The 25,393-nt window shown below is 35.7% G+C and overlaps 1 pseudogene; it reads left to right on the forward strand.

Annotated features, from left to right (window-relative positions):
• Positions 1 to 1,731: 1,731 nt before the first annotated feature.
• Nsa2-ps9 (NSA2 ribosome biogenesis factor, pseudogene 9) lies at positions 1,732 to 2,518 on the forward strand (annotated as a pseudogene).
• The last annotated feature ends 22,875 nt before the right edge of the window (positions 2,519 to 25,393 follow it).

Below are 25,393 nucleotides of genomic sequence, written 5' to 3' on the forward strand. Positions count from 1 at the left end.
ATTCTTTTAAATACATTTGTTGGTTTATTTGTAATTCTTATTTATTTGTTTGGTGTATATTTGCTATAAACACTGAGAAGTTTTGCAAAATATTTTCTCTTTTTTAAATTTTTTTTAGTTTAATATCAACATATAACTTAATCACTGGGCACAGCTAACATCTTAATCAGTAAGCCATACTAAATTAAATCCTCTGGTGGCAGATCCTGGTGGATCTGCCATCTGAAGGGGTGTAGGGGTCTAGTTCATTACCTCTTCTCTAAAAAAAATGCCAAGTCTCTTTTTCTCCTCTTCTCTTCCCCATTCCAAAGTCCTCCCTACTCCCTGCCCAGTGATTGGTCCTCTGAAATCTTTATTCATTAGAGAAAGGTCCTTGCCACAGAGCTGTTAAATTCAGTATGGAAAGGCACTATATCCACACACAACCACAATGGTGTTATTCAGCAATAAAGGGGGTGAAATATAGACAGGCTGAGACACAAATAGGCCCAAAGGGCATCGATTATATGATTTCACTTACATTACATGTCTAGATCAGAAAAGCTCATGGCACAGATAGAGATAAGAACATGTTGGGCTGGGGTGAGGAATGAGGACCACTCTTGCTAGGCACGAGCTTTTATATTTGAACACTTGGGCCCAGTTTCTGGAACATTTTGGGAAAGATTAGGAGGTGTGGAGGGGTGTGTCATTGATAGTGAGTTTTAAAGTTTCAAAACCCCACTCTGTTATTGATCTCTTACAAAACATTTTCATATAAATGTATTATTTGCTGTGTCATATCCATTGCTATGTGCACCACAGTCTCCTTCCCTGCCACTATTTGTTTCCCAGATAGCCCTGCTTACTTCCACAATGATATAGAAAATAAATCCAGGGTCTATAGGCTAAGGAAATGTGTATTTGTTTCCTAGGTCTACATTATTCCACTAGTATGCTGAACTTCAGTCCTGGCAAATTTCTTGCAGACAACATAATTTTGCTTGAATGATACATCACAGTTTCTTAATCATTTTATCTGCTGATAGACTTCTGAAGTTTTAGAAGAATTATAACCCAGCAATATGGCTGCCCTTCTAGGTCTACGTGATCTGGGGGAAATATGGAGATACCCTTAGTATTTACCTTTAATACCAAACAATGTTGGTAACATTAGAAGTAATATTGGTAGGAGTAAGCAATCATATTTGAAAGCAATGTGTAATTGATGGGCAGACAAAGTAACAAGTCAGAGAAAGATTTAACAGAGTGAGTCAGAGTTAGAATAAGCCCAACTCTAATGAGAACAGCTCAAGAATCTATTTAAGTGAGCATAGGAAGAGAGAGAGGAGTTGGAAGTCAAGTCAGTTCAGTTCAACTCAGTCAGTTCATTTGAGTCAATGAGTTGGGAGGCAGTGCAGTGCAGTGCAGTGGAGTTCACAGCAGTTCATTTGTAAAGTTCGTAGTAAATTTTTACAGGGACAGTTTTACAGAGACAGGGAGAAAAGGCTGAACCAGGTGAAGACAGGATGAGCCAGAGAAAGAGAAGGAACCAGAAGATTAGAACAAATTGCCAGAGTTAGTTAAAGGCAAAGCAGAGAAATACAATAAGAGGCTGAGAGAAGTCAAAATAAACAAGTCGCTTTCCTATTCCAGCCTAAGCGAAGTAAGCTTGTGGGCCAATGTCACCCAGCAATTAAGACGTTTTTTGGAACCCAGGACGTCTCTGATGGCTGCTCCTTGACTGTCATCATGCCACAAAATGAATATATTGAATTGCACTGCAAACAATATGGCTATCATTTGGACTACTATGAGAAAAGGAGAAAGAAAGAAGGTCAGGAGGCCCATGAACATTCAAAGAAGGCCAACAAACAAACGAATAAACAAACAAACAATCAAAAGATTGGCCTGAAGGCTAAGCTCTACCATAAACAGCATCATGCTGAGAAAATACAAAAGATGCATGAAAAAAGAAAGACCAAGCAGAAGGATGATGAGAAGACTCCACAGGGAGCAGTCCCAGCCTGTCTGTTGGGACAGTTGGGAGCAAAAGTACTTTCCAACATGATTAAGCAGAAACAAAAAGAAAACGTGGGGATATGGGAGGTCGCTCTACCCAAAGTTTGTGCCCAGGTTGAAGCAGAACTATTGGAAGTTATTCAAAGAGGAAAAAGAAAAAAAGAAGGCCTGGAAGAGAATAGTTAGAAAAGTCTGCTCTGTTGGTGATGATTTTTTACAAGAAAACCACCTAAATATGAAAGGTTCATTAGTTCAATTGGCCTATGTTTTAAAAAAGCCCTTGTCACACACCATGAGCTGAAAGCTACCTTTTGCCTGCCTATACTAGGTATGAAAAAGAATCCATCATCACCATTATATACAACCCTGGGTGTGATCACCAAAGGTACAGTTATTGAAGTGATTGTGAGGGAGCTGGGCCTTGTGACACAGGAGGCAATGTTATTTGGAGAAAGTATGCTCAAGTTACCAACAATCCTAAATCAGTGGGTGCATAAATGCAATCTTGCTGGTTTGACAGTGACATCATACAAGTCATTTCACTCACTACCAAAGACTACCCAATGTCAGGAAAACACCATCACTGTGATCTTTCTGAACTACCAAGCAGTCTTACCCCATGTGCAGTCATCAAGAAGTATTTGTTAAATTGTAAAGGAAAATAAAACACTGTCCAATTTAACATACATACATACATACATACATACATACATACATACATACATCATCATGTAGAGAAATTTGGGCCAGAACAGCTAATTCACCCCACATAGCGAGAGTTTAGAAAGAACTAGAAGGGGTGAACTTATTCTGCAGTAAGTCTCCAAAACAATAATTACATTAGACAAACAGGAGTTACTTTTTCAGGGTTGATCACAAAATTTGGTCACTGTAATATTGCTTCAGTACATTGATATACTTGTTCCTCTGCATGGATACATATATACACTTGTGTTGGCTTGGATTCCTTTGTATATATATCCAAAAGAACAGAACTGGATCATGGGGTAGTTATATTGCTTGTAAGAAAATAACAAAACTTTTCTATTTTTGCTTATATTTATTCATACGCATTTTACTTTTCTGAAGCTATTATGAATAAAACTGTTATCTCAATTTGTTTCTCTTTATTATAGTTGTGTAGCAAAGTTGCTGACTTTGGATGCTCAAAGTGAGAGAGAGAATTTCTGTAATTATATTATAATCTAAAATTTTAAAAAGAAAGGTTCCTGGCCAAATGGTATACTCATTGGAAATGAACTACCAACATCTGAACTTCCATAAAAGAATTTTTTAAAGTTACAAAAAAAGTAACTTCTCAAGGGTTCTTTGGAGTTTCTTAAATGTATGGATGATTTGGTCTCTTCATTGCTTTTTTGTATTCCTGCTTCTTTGTTCTCCTTTATTATTGTTCTAGCTAGCTAGGACTGATAGGACTTTAGAAGACATGCTCAGAGTTTTTCCTCATCTTGTGTGATGTTGGTTATAGGTTTCTTAGCTATCAATGCTACTTAGTGTTTCTTCTTCTTCCTCTTCTTCTTCTTCTTCCTCCTCCTCCTCCTTCTCCTCCTCCTCCTCCTTCTCCTCCTCCTTCTCCTCCTCCTGCTCCTCCTCCTCCTCTCCTGCTCTTCCTCCTTCTACTTATTTTTCTTCCTCTTCCTCTTCTCTTTCTCCTTTTGGTGTTCCCCTTCCTTTCCCTTCTTTCTCCTCTTCCCCCTCTTTCCATTTCTCTTCCTCCTCCTCCCATTTCTCTTACCCCTCCTCCCAGTCCTCTTCTTGTTCTTCTCCTCCTCTTCCTCCCCCCTCTCCTCCTCCTTCTCCTTCTCCTCCTCATCCTACGCCTACTCCCCATTTACCTTTAAATAGGATCTCCTTATGAAGCCCTGATTGGCTTGCACTCCACTGTGTAGATCAGGCTGACTTCAAATTTTCAGAGATAATTCCACCGCCACTTCTCTAGTGATGGAATTAAAAATGTACTCCACCAGGCCTGTATCTTCTAACTATGAAGAGATTTAAGAGTTTGTATAAAGCCTTTATTAAAACATCTACTGTGATGATTATAATTTATGCTTTGAGTCTAGTTATATATATTCCACTTACTGCTTTGCATGTGTTAGAACATTCCTGAATCCCTGGAATGGGGTCTACTTGGTCACAGTGAATGATATTTTTCATGTGTTGTTGAACTTGTCTCAGAAGTATTTTAGTTTGTCCATGGATATTGCTGCCCTTTTGAGTTTTTCTTCATCATTTCATCGGTTAGAAGAGTTCTTTTATGAAAATTAATGCCATGTAGATTTAGAAAACTTTGTCTTTCTATTCTTCCGCCAACTCTATGAAAAGATGGTATTTCAAGGACATATATGTTAAATGTACCACTGGAATCTTTAGTAGTTGGACTAAAATCTGCTCCATTATGAGTCCATTGTTACATTTTCTGAGCTTTTCATTCCCCATCCTTTGGTGACTGCTGCTTCATAAGTCACAAAACTTTTCACTTAGTCTCTCCCTACTGTTCTCTAAATTTGCAAAAATTCATTGAGCCTTCATACTTGAGTCTGCATACCACCCTCTATAGTTGCACTCTTTCTACACTTGATGCCTAACACCCCCTTTGGGGATTTACTACTTTAGGAAGACTTCTCTCTATTTTACTGTATTCCATTTTCTAACATTGTCTTTCTTTGAGCTGAAGTTTCAGTGCTTTTCCTCCAACACCCACCTCAGAGGATGCCTGTTTTCTAATTATTTTCAGTTTTTCCTGTGGAGATTACAGAAGTTCCTATGTATGTCCTATCCATCAACTTACAGATTTGCAAATCGTTTATTGGTATGTTTTAAATACTTTTGCCACATTTCTGTTAACTCCAATATCTAGAACAATTTATTGTTGTTGACTATCTTCTACTATTTTCTCCTACATCAAAAATAAATGAAGTATACAGGCATAAGACATAAGACAGTATTATGAAAACAACAACTATTTACTAAAATTGTGTAGATATTTATTTCACCTTTTGAGTGACTCTTCTTTCTTACTTGCAACACTTTCAAGGGGAATTGTAAACTATCTGGCCTTTAGAGATTTCTCTTTCATTTTTCTTCCTAGTTTTTTTGAGAAATCGATGCATGTGTATAATGAAAATTGACCATATCTACCTATGTCTTTCTCTAAATTTCCTCTTCTTTTCTTTCCATTCAACGTGTCTCCATCCCAAATTCACATCTTTTTAAAAATGTATATGCAACCCACTGGCCCATTTAGTGCTGTACATATGTCCATAGATGTGGAGACACTCTAGAATATGGCAAACCTAACTTCAAAATTGGAATGATTCTCTCTTAGCTGGGACTTCTACTAGACATGAAGTGTCCATCAACATCAGTAAATAATGAGGGCAGTTGTGGTTACCCACACAAAACCTAGATTTTACTTTTGAATGTGAGTCTTTAAGCCATCTCTTTCTACTCTTTATTGTTGTTTTTTAGTGGACTAGTCCTTATTTTTCCACATTACTTAATAATATTATTACAGAATATACATTCATTATTGAAAATATTCTGTTTTACTTTTTTAATTGCATGCCATTGACTTTTAATGAATTTCAATGTTTTATTGAAAAGTTAGCTGCTCCTCTCTTCACTTTTATTGATAACCTTGCTGTTTGTTAACATGGCTGTAACAGTCTTCATTATGATGTGTATCTATGTTTGTATTGATACTTTTTGTAGTTTGAAGATATTTTAATATTTCTGTTGGGGCTAATGATTTGTCAGGTTTGGGAAATTATGACAAGTATTATTTTGTTAGTTGGTCTGCCATAGACTTTCCACCAATCCATTTTTATAATCCAATGAAAAACATTAAGCTGTTACCCATATTATAATAAATACAATACATACTTTCTCTTCATAAATTTATTTTATTTCTCTTATTAAATGTATTAATTTATTTCACATCCTAATATCAGCCCCCCTTTTTATCTCTTTACATCCTCACTCATACCTTCCCCTTATTCCTCCCTTGTCTTCTCCTTTGAGAAGGGGCAGAATCCTCTAACTATTATCCTCCCACAGTCCACCTCAACTCTAGCATATTAAATTGCTGCAGGATTAGGCTCATTCTCTCCCACTGAGTACAGACAGAATGTCCATAAGGGGGGCACAATCCACAGGCAGGCAGGCAGGCAGGCAGGCAGGCAACAGACTAAGGGACAGCTCCTGCTCCTCTTGTTGTGAGGCCAACATGGAGACCAAGCTACTCATCTGCTACCTACCTATGTGCAGAGGACCCTATGTCTGGTCCATGTTTGCTCTTCAGTGGGTGATTCAGTCTCTGAGAGCCCAAGCGTCCAGGTTATTTGAGTCTGTTTGTCTTCCTATGGAGTTCCTGTCTTCTCTGGGTCCTTTTTTCCCCAATACTTATATATAAGACTCCTGGAGCTCCATTTGTTCTCTGCATCTCTTTCCATTGGCTACTGGATAGAGCCTCTGAGAGGACAGTTATGCTAGGGTCCTGTCTGTAAGCATAGCAGAATATCATTAATATCAATAGGGATTGTTTCTTTCCCATGGCATGGTTCTCAATTTGGGACAGTCATTGGTTGGCCATTCCACCTGTTTCTGCTGTATTTATCCATGTACATCTTATAGTCAGGAGACATTTTGGTAATTATCCCTCCACTGGGAGTCCTGCCTGGCTACAAGAAGTGGCCACTTCAGGACCAAATACCCCCACCCCTTTGAGTCTCAGCTGGAGTCACCCCCATAGATACCCTGGGAGCTCCAAACTCCCCAGGCCTCTGGTACATCCAATATATTGTACCCTCACAATCACAAATTACCCCTTTCGCTCCCATGTTCTACCTACATCTGATCCCCTGCCCAGTTCCCCTCCTCATTCTCTCTCTCTCCCTCCTAGTACTCTTCCTCTGTCAACCTAGATATCTATTTTATTTCCCCTTTGGAGAAAAATTCAACTATCCTCCCTGGACTCTCCTTGTTATTTGGCTTTTTGGGGTCTGTTGATGGTAGTATGACTATCCTGTACTTAAAGCTAATATCCACTTATAAGTGAGTATACATCACGCATGTCCTTTTGGATCTGGGTTACCTTACTCAAGATGCTATTTTCTAGTTTCATCCATTTTCCTGTGAAATTTATGAAGTTCTTGTTTTTAATAACTAAGTAAGTAGTACTTCACTGTGCAAATGAACCACATTTTCTACATCATTCTTCATTTGAGGGACAAGAAGGTTGTTTCTAGTTTCTGGCTATTGTGAGTTAAGCTGCTATGAAAATAATCGAGAAGGTGTTCTTGTGAGAGGGTGGAAGATATCTAACCAGGAGTGATAAAGCTAGGTCTTGAGATAGAACTATTCCCAGTTTTCTGAGAAACCACCAAATTGGTTTCCACAGTGGTTAAACAAGTTCATGTTCCCATCAGCAATGTTGGAATGTTTTTCTCTTGCTCCAAGTTCTTGCCAGCATGTGTTGTTGTTTAAATTTTTGAAACTTAAACATACTGCTGGGTATAAGGTGAAATCTCAGAGTCCTTTGATGTACATTTCTCCAGTGACTAGGATGATGAACATTTCTTTAAGTGTTTCTTGGCCATTAGAGATTGCTTTGTTAAGGATTGTCTTTTTAGTTCTATATCCCATTTTTAATTGGGTTATTTGGTTTGTTAGTGCTTAACTTCTTGATTTCTTTGTATATTTCAGATATATTGCTGGTAAAGATTCTTTCCCAGTCATTTTATCCTAATTACAGTGACCTAGGAAAATTTTAGTTTCATGAAGTCACATTTATTAATTGTTGGTATTAGTACCTGGGCCACTTGTGTTCTGTTCAGAAAGTTGTCTCCTATACCAGTGAGTTCAATGCTATGCCCCACTCTCTGTTCTATCAGATTTACTACATTTTGTTTTATGTTGAGATCTTTGACCTACATGGAAGTGAGTTTTGTGCTGGGTGATAAACATCAATCTAATTGCATTCTTCTACATGAAGACATAAAGTTAGACCAGCACCATTTGATAAAAATGTTCTCCTTTCCTATTGTATGGTTTTGACTTCTTTGTCAAAAATTGTGTCCATAGGGGGATGAGTTTATTTATGGGTCTTTGATTTGATTCCATTGGACAGCCTGTCTATTTCTATACCAATGTCATGCAATTTTTATTATTATTGCTCTATAGAACAGCTTAAAGTCAGAGATTGTGATACTCCCAAAAGGTTTTTATTGGGCATGATTGTTTAGGGTGTTGGGTTTTGTCAAAGACTTTCTTGTTTTTCTGTATGAAGTTGAGAATTGTCCTTTAAAGATCTAAAGAAATGTTGAAATTTTAATGGAGGTTGCATTGAATCTGTAGACATTTTTAGTAAGATCCATTTTTACTATGTTAATACTACTGATCCATGAGCATGGGAATGTTTCCATCTTCTGATATCTTCCTCAATTTCTTTCTTCAGACATTTGAAGTTCTTGTCAGACAGGCCTTTCACTAACCAAGCACATGTTTGGATAGAGTTACATCAAGATATTTTATATTATTTTTGACTTTTTGTAGGTTATTTTTCCCTAACTTCTTTCTCAGCCTGTTTATTGTTAATAGAGGAGGGCTACTGAAGTAGGGCTATTGATTTTTTATTTTTTGAGTTAGTTTTGTATGCATCCACTTTGCTAAAATCATTTATTAGCTTTAGGAATTCTCTGGTAGAAATTTTGGGGTCACTTATGTATGCTTTTCTATCATCTATAAATGGTGATACTTTGACTTCTTCCTTTACAATTCATATTGCCTTGATCTCCTTTAGTTGTCTTGTTCCTTTAGATAGAATTTCAAGTACTATATTAAAGAGACAGGGAAAGAATGGACAGCCTTGCCTTGTCCTCAAATCAAGTGAACTTGCTTTAAGTTTCTCTCCATTTAATTTAATGTTGGCTATTTGGCTTGCTGTATTTGCCTTTATCATGTTTATCCCTTATCTCTCCAAGACTTTCAACATGAAGGGGTTTTTAAGTTTTGTAAAAGGATTTTCAGCATTAAATGAGGTGATATGCAATTTTTTCTTTGAGTTTGTTTATATGGTGGATTACCTTGATGGATTTCATATATTAAACCACTACTGAACCCATGTAATGAAGTCTATCTGATCATGGTGGATAATATCTTTGATGTGTTCTTAGGTTCTTAGTATTGAATATTTTTGCATCAATGTTCATAAAGGAAATTGATGTGAAATTATTGTTCTTTGCTGAATCTTTGTATGGTTTTGGTATCAGAGTGACTGTGGCTTCATAAAAAATTAGGTAATATTCTTTCCCTTTCTATTTTGTGGAATAGCTTGAGCATTGTTGATATTAGCTGTTCTTTGAATGTTAGAATTCTGTGCTAAAAGTATCTGGCACTGGGCCTGCCCCTATTTCCTTAGCAGTTATAGGACTATTTAGATAGTTTATCTGATGTTGATTTAACTTCAGTCATTTGTATCTGTCTAAAAAATCATCCATTTCATTTTGATTTTCCAATTTTGTGGGGTACAGGCTTTTGAAGTAAGAGCTAATGATTGTTTGAATTTCCTCAATGTCCCTTGTTGTGTCTCTGTTTTCATTTCTGATCATGTTAACTTGAATACTACCTCTCTGACTTTAGTTAATTTGGAAAAAGATTTGTCTATCTTGTTTATTTTCCCAAAGAACCTGCTCTTGGTTCCATTGATTTTTGTAATGTTCTCTATGTTTCTAATCAGTTTCAGCACTGATTTTGATTATTTTATACCTTCTACTCTTTCATGTATTTGCTTCTATTTTTTTAATAGAGCTTTCAAGTGTACTTTAAATTCATTAGTCTGAGACCTCTTGAATTTCTTTTTGAAGGCACTTAGTGTTATGAGCTTTTCCTATTAATATTGCTTTCATATTCTCCATAAGTTTGAGTGTGTTGGGCCCTCATCTACATTGAATTCTAGAAAGTCTTCAATTTCTTTCATTATTTCTTCCCTGATTTAGTGATCATTGAGTGAAGGGTTGTTCCCTTCCCTTAAGTTTGTAGGCTTTCTGTTGTTTCTGTTGTTGTTTAAGTCCAGTTTTTATTCATGGTGATCTTATAATATGCAAAGGGTTATTTAAATCTTCTTGGATTTATTGAGGCATGTTTTGTAATTGATCATATGGTCAGTTTTAGAGAAGTTTCTATGAGGTGCTAAGAAGATAGTGTATTCTTTTGTGTTTGGTTGACATGTTCCACAGATATCTGTTAGGTCTTTTTGAACTACCACCTTTGTTAATTACACTCTTTCTCTATTTAGTTCTCTGTCTCAATAACCTGTCCATTTATGAGAGTAGGATGTTGAATTTTCTCATTATTAATGTATGTGATCTGATATGTGACTTAAGCTATAGTAATGTTTCTTTTATGAATAGGGGTGTCTTTGCATTTGCGGTCATAAATGTTCAGAAGTAAGATGTGGACTTTCTCTTTGATGAGTATAAAGTGTCCATCCCTGTCTCTTTATATTACTTTTGGTTGAAAGTTTGTTTCCTTAGATAATAGAATGGCTACTCCAGTTTGTTTCTTAGGTCCATTTACTTGGAAAACCTTTTCCAGCTCTTTACTCTGAGGTAATGACTATCTTTGCTACTGAGATGTATTTCTTGTATATAGAAGAAAGATGGATTCTGTTTATGTATCCAATCTGTTACACTGAGTGTCTTTTTACTGAGGAATTTAGTCCATTGATGTTGATAGATATTAATGACCAATTATTTATTTTTATTTCCTGTTATTTTTTGATTTGGTAGTGGTAGTATTTGTGCGTGTGCATGCGTGTTTCTCTTCTATTAGTTTTAATGGAATTATTATTTCTTGTGTTTTCTTAAGTGTAGTTAGCTTCATTGGTTTGGAGTTTTCCTTCTAGCATCTTCTGTAGGGCTAGGTTAGTGCAAAGGTATTGTTTAATTTTGGGATTCTCATGGAATATCCTATTTTCCCCATCTATTTTGTTTGAAAGTATTGCTTGGTATAGTAGTCTGGGCTGATATCTATTGTTTCTTGGGGTCTGCAAGACATCTGTCCAGGCCCTTAGAATAGCTTCTCATAAGTGAAATCAGGTGTAATTCTGACACATCTGTCTTTATATATTACTTGGCCTTTCTTCCCTTGCAGATTTTAATATTCTTTGTTTTGTAAATCTACTCTTTTGATTATTATGTAATGGGAGCATTTTTTGGTCCAATCTAATTGGTGTTATATAGACACCTTGTACATATATAGGCATACCTTTCTTTAGGTTAGGGAAATTTTTCTTCTATAATTTTGTTGAAGATGCTTTTTGGGCTTTTGAGCTGCGAATTTTTTCATTTGTCTATTACTCTCATTCATAGGTTTGACATTTTCACAGTATTTCAAATAACTTGGATTTTTTGTCATGAATATGTTTTATATTTTGCATTTTCTTTGACTGATGAATTGACTTCTTCTCTTGTGTCTTCTATCCCTGTGATTCTTTCTTCTATCTCTTGTATTCCATTGATAATGCTTATGTCTGTAATTCCTATTCTCCTTTCTAGGTGTTCCATCTCCAAGATTTCCTCAATTTGTGTTTTCTTTATTGTTTCTATTTCTCTTTTCAGGTATTGGATGATTCTGTTCCTATCCTTCACCTATCTGATTGTATTTTACTGTATGTCTTTATATTTATTTGCTTCCTTCTTTAATGTCTTTACCTTTTAAAATATATTTTCCTGTATTTCTTTAAGGGTTTTTTTTATTCATTTCCACTTCAAGAGCCTCTATCATCTTTCTAAGATTGGTTTTAAGATCATATTCTTGTACTTTTATTTTGCTAGGGTACCCAGGGATGGCTGTAGCAGGATACCTATGCTATGGTTCTTAAGCTGTTCTTTAGTCTTCTGAATTATCTGGTGCTACTTGAGTGGTTTTGATGGGTACAGGACTTCTCTGAAAGGCAGGGGAAACAGGGGGCCAGGCAGTGAAGAGCATGGTACCCAACTCTGCATGCTTAGACAGACACCACTGGCAATATTGATAGGGCAATTTTTAAAACCAGTAGTTCTTGGAGTCCTGACAGGCCTTCACTGGAAAGCAGGTTGGTCTTGAGGTCTCGCAAAGCTCCTCTTGACCACATTCCAAGATCAGTGCTAGACAATGGAGGTCAGAGGACTCCATTCAACTCACTTTTTCTAACTGTGCCCTAGGCAGACTCAACTGGAAATGGATTGGTGGGGTAGGGTTCCAAGCCTGTTAGTCTTGTGGTCCCAGAGACCGTGTGTAGGCAGGGTTCCTGGGAGACTCCTGGGTCCTTTCTTTGAGAGGAAAGGGCAAGCCTAGAGCTAGATAGTGGAGGTCAGGGGACTGGGCATCACCCAATTCTGTCAGTTGTTCACCGAGTGAACGGAAATGATCATATACATGATTATAAACTTAATTTTCTGTTTTGTCAAAGTGTTCTTGTGATTCATGGCTTTATTATAATTAATTTAGCCAATTGTTTACTATAGTTAATTTTTCATACATAGTGAATTTTTATTAAAATGTCTTTTTTTTTTTTTTGGCCAGGAGAAATGTCTATTTGTATTTTCATGTTAAGTTATAAAGAGAAAAACTTTCATGGATCTCACTCATAAAGCAAGCATCAATACATTTATTCATATTTACTTATGCTTTGTAAAATTGAGTTTGAAAAACTATCTGAATTCTCACTAGAAGCTTGAAAGAGTCAACGGTTGCCTAGTCTAGTTAATTTTGGTTTTGGTAAAAATGTTCATTGCTAAAAAAATATTTTCCTTAAGGAGATAATAAAATTGCTTCAATGTCAGTTTGTTCTTGCTACTTTTTTTAAATAGATGCTGAATCTTTTGTCTCCTTTTTTTGTGGATAATGTCTAGAGAAGCTTTTCTTTAAGCTATACATAGCAATAGACGCAATGCCAGAACCTAGGAGTCTGAGATAATGACTGAAAGATGGAAAGAAACCCATACATCAAAGTGACTTCTAGGCTGAAAAAGAAATGCAAATGCCTTTAATTTAGCATTTAAGTAATATTTTTGCTAATTTGTAATTTACTAGATTAAAATCATTATAATTAAAAGATTAAAATATTTTATTCTAAGAATATTTACACAGCATGACTAGTCATTTTACTCTTGGATATTTCTATTCTCCCATCTGTCCTCAACTGCTTTTCCTTTTACTATATAATTCTCAAAGCTTTTTAAGTGATCACTGCAAATAATATGTCTTTTACTGGTTCAAGTTAGATCTTGGCTTTAAACCCATTATCATAGTCATTGATAATTTTTTTCTCAGTAGATAACTTATTTTATTGCTTCTGAATTAGTTTGTAAACTACATTTAGTATTATCAATTACTATATAAGTATCGTAGAATATTATGATTATGTAAACTGCTACTTTTATGAAATGGCATTTGTACAAACTGTGTTGTATAAATCTACCCAATTATTGATATTAAATAATGAAAAATATTTAAAATAATTATTTTAGTATAGCTTAAGTATTCAATGTTTTATCTAAAGCACTAGCTATTTTTAGATAATTTAAAAATTTAGTCCTCACAGGACTCTATTAGATAATAATTTGTATTCATTATTGAACAGATAAGTTCCTGGGAATGTGTTGATTATTAGATCTTTGTTATATTTGGCATTATAAATTTAGTAATTTACTATTTTCAGAGTCAGTGTATCATAATGCCCTTTTACTAAGGAAATACATTGCCTTAATTAAAATACTTTATTAAATTTGAAACACTAAGAGAATCTGTCAAAAAATGATTGTCATTGTAAATGTGTACAGTGATTTCTATTAGGAGGTTATGGGCTTGAGGTCAATTACTGAGAATATCTTGACTTTACAACTACTTTCTCTGTAGAATGGTCTCATAGGAATGTTTTAAGAACAACAAGGAATACAGGATTGGTACCAAATTTGTGTCAGTGTCGAATATCAACAACTATTAAAGCTTTTAATACATAATAACTGAATATTGTGTCACTTAATTTAGAGAATGATGTAAATGATGTTACTAAAATGTTAATCCTTTGATAATAACCAATGAAATATATTAAATATGATAATAAGCACATTATAAATTCTATATGGTTGTTACTTATAACTTTACCTGTCCATGAGTAACCTATCCAGAACATTGGTCCTGTTGATCACTATTTCCCCCATGCCTAGTATACCACTTTACCTACCAAAGGCATCTAATGAAGAGTGGCTATAATGTGATGGTATTGAAAAAGCATTTAGCCAAGGTTGATCATTAGCATGTGCAGAAATTAAATACTTTTTTAAATACTTAAAACAATATTATAACTACTATTTTCATTAGACGTTGAAAATATAACAATAACTCTTACAATTACAATTTGTTAAATTGTTGTTTAAGTAAAAGAATCCCTTTGCTAGTGTACTATGATTATGTAAAGGAATAACTAATGTATATCGCATGAATACCATGTATTAACTTTCTCCACAGGGGGAACACTCTCCCATTGCTGGTGGGAGAGCAAACTTGTACACCCAATTTGATAATCAATTTGGCAGTTTCTCAGAAAATTGGGAATAATTCTACCTCAAAACACAGCTAATACCACTCCTGAGCATATACCCAAAAGATCCTCTATCATTCCACAAACACAGTTACTCAATTATGTTCATGGCAGCTTTATTATAACCAGAGACTGGAAACAACCTAGATGTCTCTCAACTGAAGAATGGACAAAGAAAATTCAATACATCTACACAACTGAAGCTATTCAGCTATTAAAAGCAAAAATATGAATTTTGCAGGCAAATCGATGTATCTTGAGAATATCATCCTGAGAGAAGCTATCTAGCCATGGTGGACTTCGACTTTAATGAGCAGAGCTTTCCTACCAGTGCTATGATAAGGATATGCATAGTTTTTACACTTATAAGTGGGTATTATTCGTAAAATACAGGATACCGTGCTCCAGTTGATTATTTTTTGCCAACTACTCTTCTTGTGTGCATTTGCTTCTTTTTGTTCTAGAGTCCTCGGGTATGCTGTTATTTTGCTAGTTTGAGATCTCTCCAATTACTTTATGAAGGCACTTAGTGTTGTGGGTCTCCCTGTCCTCGTGGATTGTTGGCCATTTCAGACCATCCAAACAGTGGGAGCAGAGATGTCAAGCAGGGGATGTTAGAAGCCCTGTGAGTACATACATATGGTGAATGACCACAGCAGGACCAGCTATCAGGAGGGAGATGAACTGTATTTAGAGAGATTCAAGGCCTCTAAATTTTGGAGGACTGTGGGTAGGAACATCCTGGATGGGAAAAGGTCATTGGCTGGTATGTTAGGGTACCTGGAATGCTTCATTATCATGGAGAAGCATTTCAGGAATCTCAGGTGCTGGCTAAACAGGTTTCATCAAGAGAAAAGAAATTGATCCTGTAATCTAACTGAGGCTATGTGACATTCCTCAGATAGAGGCATATTTAGGAGCTTAGAATTTTCCAAACAAAAACAGAGAAGGAGAAGCCCTGCTAAAGAAGGGAGTCTCCCATACTGTGCAAAGCCCAGATAAGTCTAGAAAAGCCCAGAAGCTATCTGGCCATGGTGGACTTCGACTTTAATTAGCAGAATTTCCCCACCAGTGCTATGATTTTTCACTGTATCCCATAAGTTTTGGTATGCTGCACATTTATTTTAACTGAAATCTAGAAAGTCTTTAATTTCTTTGTTTCTGTCTTGATCCAGCTTTCATTTAGTGCAAAGTTGTTCACTTTTCACAAGTTCTGTTGTTTCTGTTGCCTTCTGTTCTTTCTCTCATTTTTGAAATCCAACTTTAATCTGTGATGGTCTCATAATATACCTGGGGATATATCAATCTTGTTATATATTGTTGAGACTTGTTTTATGATCAAGTACACTCTCAGTTTTGGAGGATGTTCAGTGAAGTCCTAAAAAGAAGGTTTATTCTTTTGTTTTTCAATGAAATATTGTGTAAATATCTGTCAGGTCCATTTGGTTTATAATATCTGTTAGCTTCAACATTTTTCTGTTTCATTTTGATAGATGAGATAGTTCTGTTGGAGTGACTTGCTACTAAAGACTTTGAGTATCAATGTGTGAGGGTCAACGTGTGTTTAAACTTTAGAATGTTTCTTTTACAGATATAGGTGCCCATGCATTTGAGTCAAATGTTAAGAATTGAAATGTCATTTTGATGAACTTTGATGAGCATGACGTATTTTTCCCTGTCTATTGATTAACTTTGATTTGAAGTCTACAATTGTTATATATTAGGCTGGCTGAACCAGCTTGCTTGAAAAATCATTTTCCAAAGCATGTATATCTTTGACGTTGAGATGTGTTTCTTGCATGCAGCCTGACGACTGATCTTATTTTTACATCCATTCTCTTAGTCCATGTCTTTTTATTGGGAAATTGACACTATTGATATTGAGAGATATTTATGACCAATGATTGCTAATTCCTGTTATTTGTTTCCTTTCTTTTGATTTACTGATTTGTGATTTGTTTCCTCTTTTTTTTTTGGTTTTTTTTTTTTTTTTTTTGGAGCTGGGGATCGAACCCAGGGCCTTGCACTTCCTAGGCAAGCGCTCTACCACTGAGCTAAATCTCCAACCCCTGTTTCCTCTGTTTTAATGGGTGTATTTAATATCCTTACTTTGGAGCTTTCCTCCCAATACCTTTTGTACAGATAAACATGGAGATATATGTTTGACTTTATCAGGAGGTATCTTATTTTCTAAATCTATGGTGATTAAAAGTTTTGCAGTGTATTGTAGGCTGGCATTTTTAGTCTCTTAGTCTACAGCACATTTTTCTAGGCTCTTCTGGCATTTAGAGTCTCCATTGAAAAGTCAGATGTACTTGTCATAGGTCAGCCTTCATATGTTAATTGATATTTTTCCCTTGCACCTTTTAATATTATTTCTTTGTTCTGTGTGTTTTGTGTTAAATTATTATTGCCAGGGACTTTCTTTAATGGTCCTATCATTTAGTATTCTATATGCTTCTTGTACCATTGTAGGTTTTATTCACTTTCCTTTTCCAGGGACCTTGTTGTACAGATTTTTGACTTGCTTGCTAAGAGTTACATGAAGATATTTTATACTATTTGTGGCTATTGTGAAGGGTGTTGTTTTCCTAATTTATTTCTCAGCCTGTTTTTCATTTGTGTAAAGAAAACCCACTGATTTGTTTGAGTTTCTTCCTTTCTAGTTTTTATCTCCTTGATCTCCTTTTGTTGCCTAATTGCATTGGCTAGAACCTAGAGTAATATATGGAATAGTTAGGGAAAGAGTGGTCAATCTTGTCTTGTCCCAGAGTGTGGTAGGGTTGCCTCTATTTCTCTCCATTTAATTTGATATTGACTGTTGGTTTCTACTATTATATATCTCTACTATTATGTTTAGGTATGTGCCATGAATTACTCATCTTTTCAAGACCTTTAACATGAAGGGTTATGGAATGTTGTCAATGGCTTTTCAGCAACTAATGAGATGATCATATGACTTTCTTCTTTGAGTTTGTTTATATAGTGTATTACCTTAAAGAATTTTCATATACTGAACTATCCCTGTATCCCTGGGATGAAGCCTACTTGGTTGTGTGAATGATGGTTTTGATATATTCTTGGAATCAGTTGTGAGATTTTTATTGAATATTTTTGCTAGATATACTTAAACGAGGTTTGTCTGAAGTTCTCTTCCTTTGTTGGGTCATTTTGTGATTAAGGTAGCAGGGTAGCAGTGCCTTCATAGAATGCATAGAATAAGTTAGGTAGTGTTCCTATTTTCCTATTGTTATGGAATAGTTTGAAGAGTATTGGTATTAGCTCTTCTTTGAAGGTCTGGTAGAATTCTGCATTAAAACATGTGGCTCTGAGATGCTTTTTTTCTGGTTTGGGAGGTTTTTGATGGTTATTTCTATGTCTTTATAGGTTGTGAGACTGTTTAGATATGCTACCTGATCTAGATTTTACTTTGTGACATGGAATCTCTTTAGAAAAATCATCCATTTTATCAAGATTTTCCAGTTTTGCAGGGTACAGGCTTTTGTAATAGGTTCTGAGGATATTTGTGATAGCTTCAATTTTTTTTTAATGAAGGTATTTAGTGCTAGGAATTTTCCTTTTAACACTGCTCTCACTGTGCCACATAAGTTTGGGTATGATCCATCTTCATTTTCATGGAATTCTATAAAGTCCTTGATTTCTTTCTTTATGTTTTTCCTAACCAAGTTTATTGATGAGCAAAGAGTTATTTAGTTTCCATGAATATGTGGACTTTCTGTTGTTTTTGTTGTTATTGACGTCTAGGCATACAGAGTCCTTGGTGATCTGATATTATGCATGGGGATACAATAGAATACAATCTTCTTGTATTATTCAGGCTTGTTTTATGTCTGATTATATGATCAATTTTGAAGATGGTATGTTGTTTTGGGGTGAAATGCTCTATAGATATTTGTTAAATCCATTTGGTTCATAACTTCTGTTAGTTTCACTGTGTCTCTCTTGAGTTTCTGTTTCAAATAACTGTCTATTGGTGAGAATCAGGTCACTTTTTTGTGTGATATTCAGTGTATGCTTTCAGCTTTAGTAATGTTTCTTTAATGAATGTTGGTGCTTGTTGCAGTAAAAAAATAAAAATGGCATATGTCTCGACTGATTCCTGTGCTTACTGCTCTGCACTTTTTAATCCATGTTCCCTCTGACCAGGCTGTCTATGAGCAGTTCCAGTGAGGCACCCTGCCATGCAGCCCAAACCTGACTTACAGTTCCCTTAGCAGGCTGCCACCACACCAGGCATACACATGCCAACTCCATGGTGGCCCTGGTGTGTCCTGCCACCATATACTCTTGAACTCAATTAAGTCACCACATAAAAGAACACAACACACAATAACCTCTGATCTAGTTGATAAGATATAATTTGCCCATCTAGACAGCACAAAATCCTGTACACACCCGTCCCTTAAAAATAGTCATAACAACCTGTATCTATGCACAGAGAAGAATCTTAACATCTGCTGCTATGTTCTCCCAGCTCCTCTTCTTTGCTCCTGCTCCTTCTTTCCTTCTTCTCCCTCCCTTCTAAAACCTCTGTGCCTTCTTGTCCAATGACAGGCCTTGTTTAATCTTGTCTGCCTTCACCTGCCCAATGACATCAACCTACAGGTGTCCTTGCATTTGGGGTATAGATATTCAGAATTAAGACTTTCTTTTGGTGGAATTTGTGTTTAATGAATATGAAGTGTCCTTCCTCATCTTGTTTGTTAACTTTTGACTTAAAGTATATTTTATTTGCTATTTGAGTGGCAATTGGGACCATTTACTTGCCAGTCTTTGATGCTGAGGTAGTATCTGTCTTTGTCACTGAAGTATGTATGTTTCTTTTATGAAGCAAAATGCTGGATCCTGTTTACATATCCAGGCTGGTTTCCTGGTATTTTTCAATTGGGGAATTGATATCATTTATGTTGAGAAATATTAAAGACAGATGATTGTTAGTTCCTGTTATTTTTATTGCTAGAGGTAGTATAATGTGTGTATGATTCTCTTCTTTTCAGTTTGTTGTTAAAAACTTAATTTCTTGTATTTTTTAAATGTATTTACCCTTCTTGTATTGGATATTTTGTTTTAGCATCCTCTGTAGGACTGGATTAGAAGAAAGAAATAGTTTAAATTTGGTTTTATCATCAAATACCTTGGTTTCTCTGTCTATGCTGATTGAGAATTTTGTTGGGTATAGCATCCTGAGCTGGCATTTGTGTTCCCTTAGGGTTTTGATGACATCTGTCCAGGATCTTCCTCCTTTTAGATTCTCTATTGAGAAGCCTGTTGTAATTCTGATAGGTCTGCTTTTATATATTATTTGTCCTTTCCCCTTTATAGCTCTTAATATTTTTTTCTGTGCATTTAGTGTTTTGATTATTATGTAACAAGAGGATTTTCACTTTTTTTTTTTGGTCCAATCTATTTGGTATTCTAGAGGCTTTGTGTATATTCATGGGCATCTCTTTCTTTAGGTTAGGGAACTTTTCCTCTATGATTTTGTTGAAGATATTTGAGCCCTTTGAGCTGAGATTTTTCACCCTCTTCCATTTCTCTTACTCTTAGGTTTGATGTTTTCATTGTGTCTTGAATATCCTGGATATTTTGTGTTTGGAGCTTTTTGTACTTCATATTTTATTTGGCTGATATGTCAATATTTTTTATGGTATCTTCTATGCCTGAGATTCTCTTTTCTATCTCTTATATTCTGTTGGTGATGCCTGCATCTGTAGCTCCTGATGTCTTTCTTAAGTTGTACATTTCTAGGGTTGTCTCCATTTGTGATTTCTATATTGTTTCTATTTCCATATTTAGTTCTTGGACCATTTCGTTCAATTTCTTCACCTGCTTGATTGTATTTTTCTGTATTTCCTTAAGGTATTTGTTTCCTCTTTAAGGGCTTCTAACTGTTTACCTGTGTTTTCCTGTATTTCTTTAAGGGAGTTCATTATATCCTCCTTAAAGGCACATATCATCTTCATGAAATAGGATTTTAGGTCATTATCTTGATTTCCAGGCCCGTTGGGGTATCTAGGGCTTGCTGTGGTGGAAGAACTGGATTCTTGTGATGCTGTATTACATTAGGTTCTATAGGATATGATCTTGTGCTTGCCTATGACCATCTGGTTATCTCTGATATTAACTGACCTGTGTTGAGCCAGTATCCTTGGAGGCAGGCAGTGTTATCTCTGGTTAGGGTGAGCCTCTTATGTCTCTGTCTAGAGCAGGCCTCCTGTGTCCATGGTTACTGGGGACTACCTGTGACGCAGAAAGGATGTGTCTCTAGTTACTGTGAGCCTCCTGGGAAGTGTGAGCAGGTATCTGGCCACTGATCTGGTCTGAGTAAGAAGTGGACCAGAAGAAAAGTGGAACTCAGGGGGAGAGGGGAAAGAGGTATGTATCCCATCAGATGGGCCCCTTGGTTGTCTCGTCTGGCATGGGTATTTGGACAAGAGATTCTCACCTGTATCTTTGATTACTGTGGACCTCCTTGGAGGCATGCAGACTGTAGGTGTGGATAGATATCTTGCCTCTGATCTCTCAATTATTTCTTATATTCTTCCATTTCTTATATTCTATTTGTGAATCTTGCCTTTGTATTTCTTGTTTGTATGTCTAGATTTTTCATTTCCAGGATTCCCTCAATTTGTGCTTTAAAAAATTACTTCTATTTCTTTTTTTCAATCTTTATTAAATGGGGTACTTCTTATTTACATTTCATATGGTTTTCTCTCCCGGTTTCCATGCCAACATCCCCCTAACCCCTCCCCCTCCCCTTCTACATGGGTGTTCCCCTCTCAATCCTCTCCCCATTCCCACTCTCCCCACAAGAACTCCATTCACTGGGGGTCCAGCCTTGGCAGGACCAAGGGCTTCCCCTTCCATTGGCAGCCTTACTAGACTATTCATTGCTACCTACGCAATTGGATCCCAGGGTCAGTCCATGTATAGTCTTTGGGTAGTAGCTTAGTCCCTGGAAGCTCTGGTTGGTTGGCATTGTTGCTCATATGGGGTTTTCAAAAAATTACTTCTATTTCAATATTTAGGTCTTGAGTGGTTTATTCACTTCCTTCAGCTTTTTCCTTCTTTGTCTTCAAGTGATTTCTCCCATTTTTTTTGTCTTTTCCTTGATTTTTGTTAAGGTATATATTAATTTCCTCCTCAAAGACCTCTATCATCTTCATCAAGTTAAGTTTAATGACTTTTCTTATGCTTTACCTGTGTTGGAATATTCAGGACTTATAGTAAGATAGCTTGGCTCTGTTCGTGATATATTTCCCATGCTGTGGTTGATTGTGTTCTTAAACTGCCATCTAGACAACTGGGTTTGGAGTGATTTTAGGTCTAGACACCAATTTCTGAGTTTGGCTTTGTTAGAAAAGTGTTTTATTCCTTGGTTTTTCCTTCTCTGTTCTTCTGGTCTGTGTGGCCTATGGTTGAGCCAAGATTCTTTGCCAGAGTTTGGGGGGCTAGACTTCTTTGACTTACATGGCCTCTTGTCATGCAGAGTTGTGACCTGCAACACAGTGACGAGAAAGTGAGAAGGGGAGTAGGGATAGTGTGTGGGGAAACCAACAAAGCACATAGGGCCCATGTTAGGCAGTTGACCTGGAGTTCTGGTGGTTGGAGTGGCCTCTAGTCTGACTGAGAGTCTTCACCTGAATTTGCCTACCTGTCCTTCTGCCTGGTAGAGCCTGATCTTTAGCATAAGATGTCCACTGGGTTTGACGGCAGAGAGACATGGCACAAAAGGTGTGGGGTAGAAGGAGAGATGATAGAGCATTGTGTCTTTGGGAATCAAGAGAATGGGCATGTTCCAAGGATGGGTGGCCTACTGTTCTGAGTTTTAGATTTCACATTATGGTCTTTGACCCATTTGGAATTGATTTACATGCACAGTGAAAGATATGAGTCTACTTTCATTCTTCTACTTGTTGATAGATTTTCATGGAATATTTACTAAAGACACTGGTTTTGTTTTTGAATACCTGTCAAAAATATAATGACCGTAGATATTTGGGCTAGAGTCTGTTACCTCTTTAAATTTCTTTGTGTATGCATCTATTTTTGAATCCATGTCCTGATGTTGGATTTGGGTGTTAACGTTTAAAGCGATGTCTCTGCAGCAAAAGTTGAAATGAACTATACTAATAACTCTGACATGTATCTCTCTACTTAGGACTTTTGTGCTGCCATACAAATTGTCTGACCGTTTTATTCTTATTTCTATAAATAAAGCTACTGGGATTTTAATGAGAATGTCATAGAACTAGTAGGTAACTTTAAGCTATACAGCCATTTCAGCATGTTAACTCTTGTTATCCATGAACTTGAAAGGGGGTGGGAGTCTTTCTATTTTCTAAGTTTTTCTCCTAATGGGCCTTCATTTTAATATTTTCACTTCCTTTTTTTGTTGTTTATTTTGTGTTACCTAGTTTTTAAACTCAAACAAACAAAAGACAAGAAATGCTTTTGAGAACATGCAGAAAGAAAAATCATCAAACATATAGTCCATCTCTACAACTCTTGGGGATATACCTAAAGGAAACTCTACCAGTATGCCATGGAAATATGTACACATCAATATTTATTGTTACATTGTTTACTAGCCAAGTTGTAGAATGAACTTAGATATTCATCAGCAAGTATGGACAAAAAAAGTAGATGTGGGAACTATAGAGAACAAAATAGTCTAAATAGACTGAAATGTAAAAAATGAGAAAAGATATTAGTGGAAGGAAGACATGATATTGACTATTTTCTCTCATATGTAGAATATATACAGAAACATACATATGCATGATTGTTCAGGAGAAAAGAGGGAGAAATAGGAATGGGTAATGGAAAGTGGGTACAAACAAGTACAAAGCTCAATTATATATTTGTATATGCACATGAAATTCTCATAATTAAGCCCATTTTGCATGCTAGCCAAAAACATATGAAACATTCACATTCAGTTATAAATGTTCATATTCCAGTTGTTTAAACATTAGTTTTAAAGCTATAAGTATTCAATATCCATTCATGACTGCATTTCTTTTCTTTGGTTTCATACATTAATTAACCTGTTAGTTTAATATAGTTTGTCATCAAACAGATTTTTATCCCTACCTCTACTTTCAGTGTTGGGGCTTTGCTAGAGAATGCTGATTTGTAATTATCTTCTTGAAGTAGAAATTGACTGCCTATAAATTTATTGTTCTGTGTTCCTTTCAGAACTTCTAAGATATTAGTCTACTCTGTCTAAAGCTCACTGTTACAGAAGAGAATATAGAAAACATTTTCAAGGCATGTGTATGATTTGCTTTATGCTAAGTTTTCAGGTTCAAATATATTAGTTATACATATTTTCTTCAGTCTTATCTTTAAATTAGTCTTCCTTGGTTCATCAATATGTTGTTAATCATATGAATATATTCTTTATAATATCTTTTATGATTGTTTGTTTTATGTGGGATTAAGGTAGCTAATGGGAGAGAAAGTTGATAGGTGGATGAAACTATACAATCTCAATGTTTCTCTGATTAGATGGGGAACTAGTTGTGCTAACATCATTAATTTGATAAATGATAAAATATAGAATCTAAATAGTATAAACCAAGGTAAAGAAAAATATTTTCTTTTACTTTATATTTTCTAACTATTATGGGTATTGGTGTTTAAGACTCATAAGATAAAAGTTTTGGCAGAAGAGCAGGAGTGAAAACTCATTCCTTAAGAGTAATTACTGTACTTACAGAGAAGCTAGGTTCAGTTTCTAGCACTCTCATAGTGTTTGATAACCATTGTTATTTCCAGTTGCAAGGAATCTAATATGCTTCTCCTACTTCTGTGAGTACCAGACACACATGTAGTACACACACACACACACACACACAGAGAGAGAGAGAGAGAGAGAGAGAGAGAGAGAGAGAGAGCAAGAGAATCCTCATACACAGCAAATACAAGCAAATAAATCTTATAAATATAATCCATGCTTAGGCAGCTGTAATTTTGTCCATCTTGAAGCTGTGAGCTTTCTACAAAGATTTCTTTCCTTTTGCTCTTTTCGTTTTTACATAATTTTTATACTATATATTTTGAATGCATTCTTCTCCTTTTGTACCTCCTCCTAGATTTTCCACTGTTGTTCTCCCTATTCAACTTCGTTTTCTCTCATTCTCTCTCTTTCCCTCACTTTCATTCCTCCTTTTCTGCCCCCTTTGGCCTAACTCCTTTCCAAACACCTTCCCTCTCCTTTTTCTTTCTCTCAAAACAAAAAGAAAAATAATAATAAACAGATAAACAAAACAACAGTGTGATGTGAAATTTAGAGAAACTTAGAATTGTGAGTTCTACTACTTTTGGTACTACTCTTCTGGTTAAGCTTCTTCTTATCTTTTATCCTCATATAGTGGATTATACTATGGAGCATGTTTAGAATTTCAAGTAAGTGCTTTCTATTGTCATCTTTCTCCCAGAAAGCTTTGCCATGTTTTAATATTATGTAGTGATCTCCCACAAATTCCAATTTTAGTAGAATTTCTTCTCTGTACAAATCAATTTAGGAGAGATTAAATTTCTTAGATCTGCCCTGTCCTGATAGTTTTTCAAGCTGAATACAAATCTCTTCAACTGTATGATTAAATAGTCTCATATAAATATTTCTATCTTGAAGTTGAGCTTTATTGTCTGCAACCAAAATATCACCTTAAGTTTATTATTATTTTGAATATTATACCCATATATGAGGTGTGTGTGTGTGTGTGTGTGTGTGTGTGTGTGTGTGTGTGTGTGAGG

The sequence above is a fragment of the Rattus norvegicus genome, chromosome 4 (assembly GCF_036323735.1).
Source record: "Rattus norvegicus strain BN/NHsdMcwi chromosome 4, GRCr8, whole genome shotgun sequence".
NCBI lineage: Eukaryota > Metazoa > Chordata > Mammalia > Rodentia > Muridae > Rattus > Rattus norvegicus.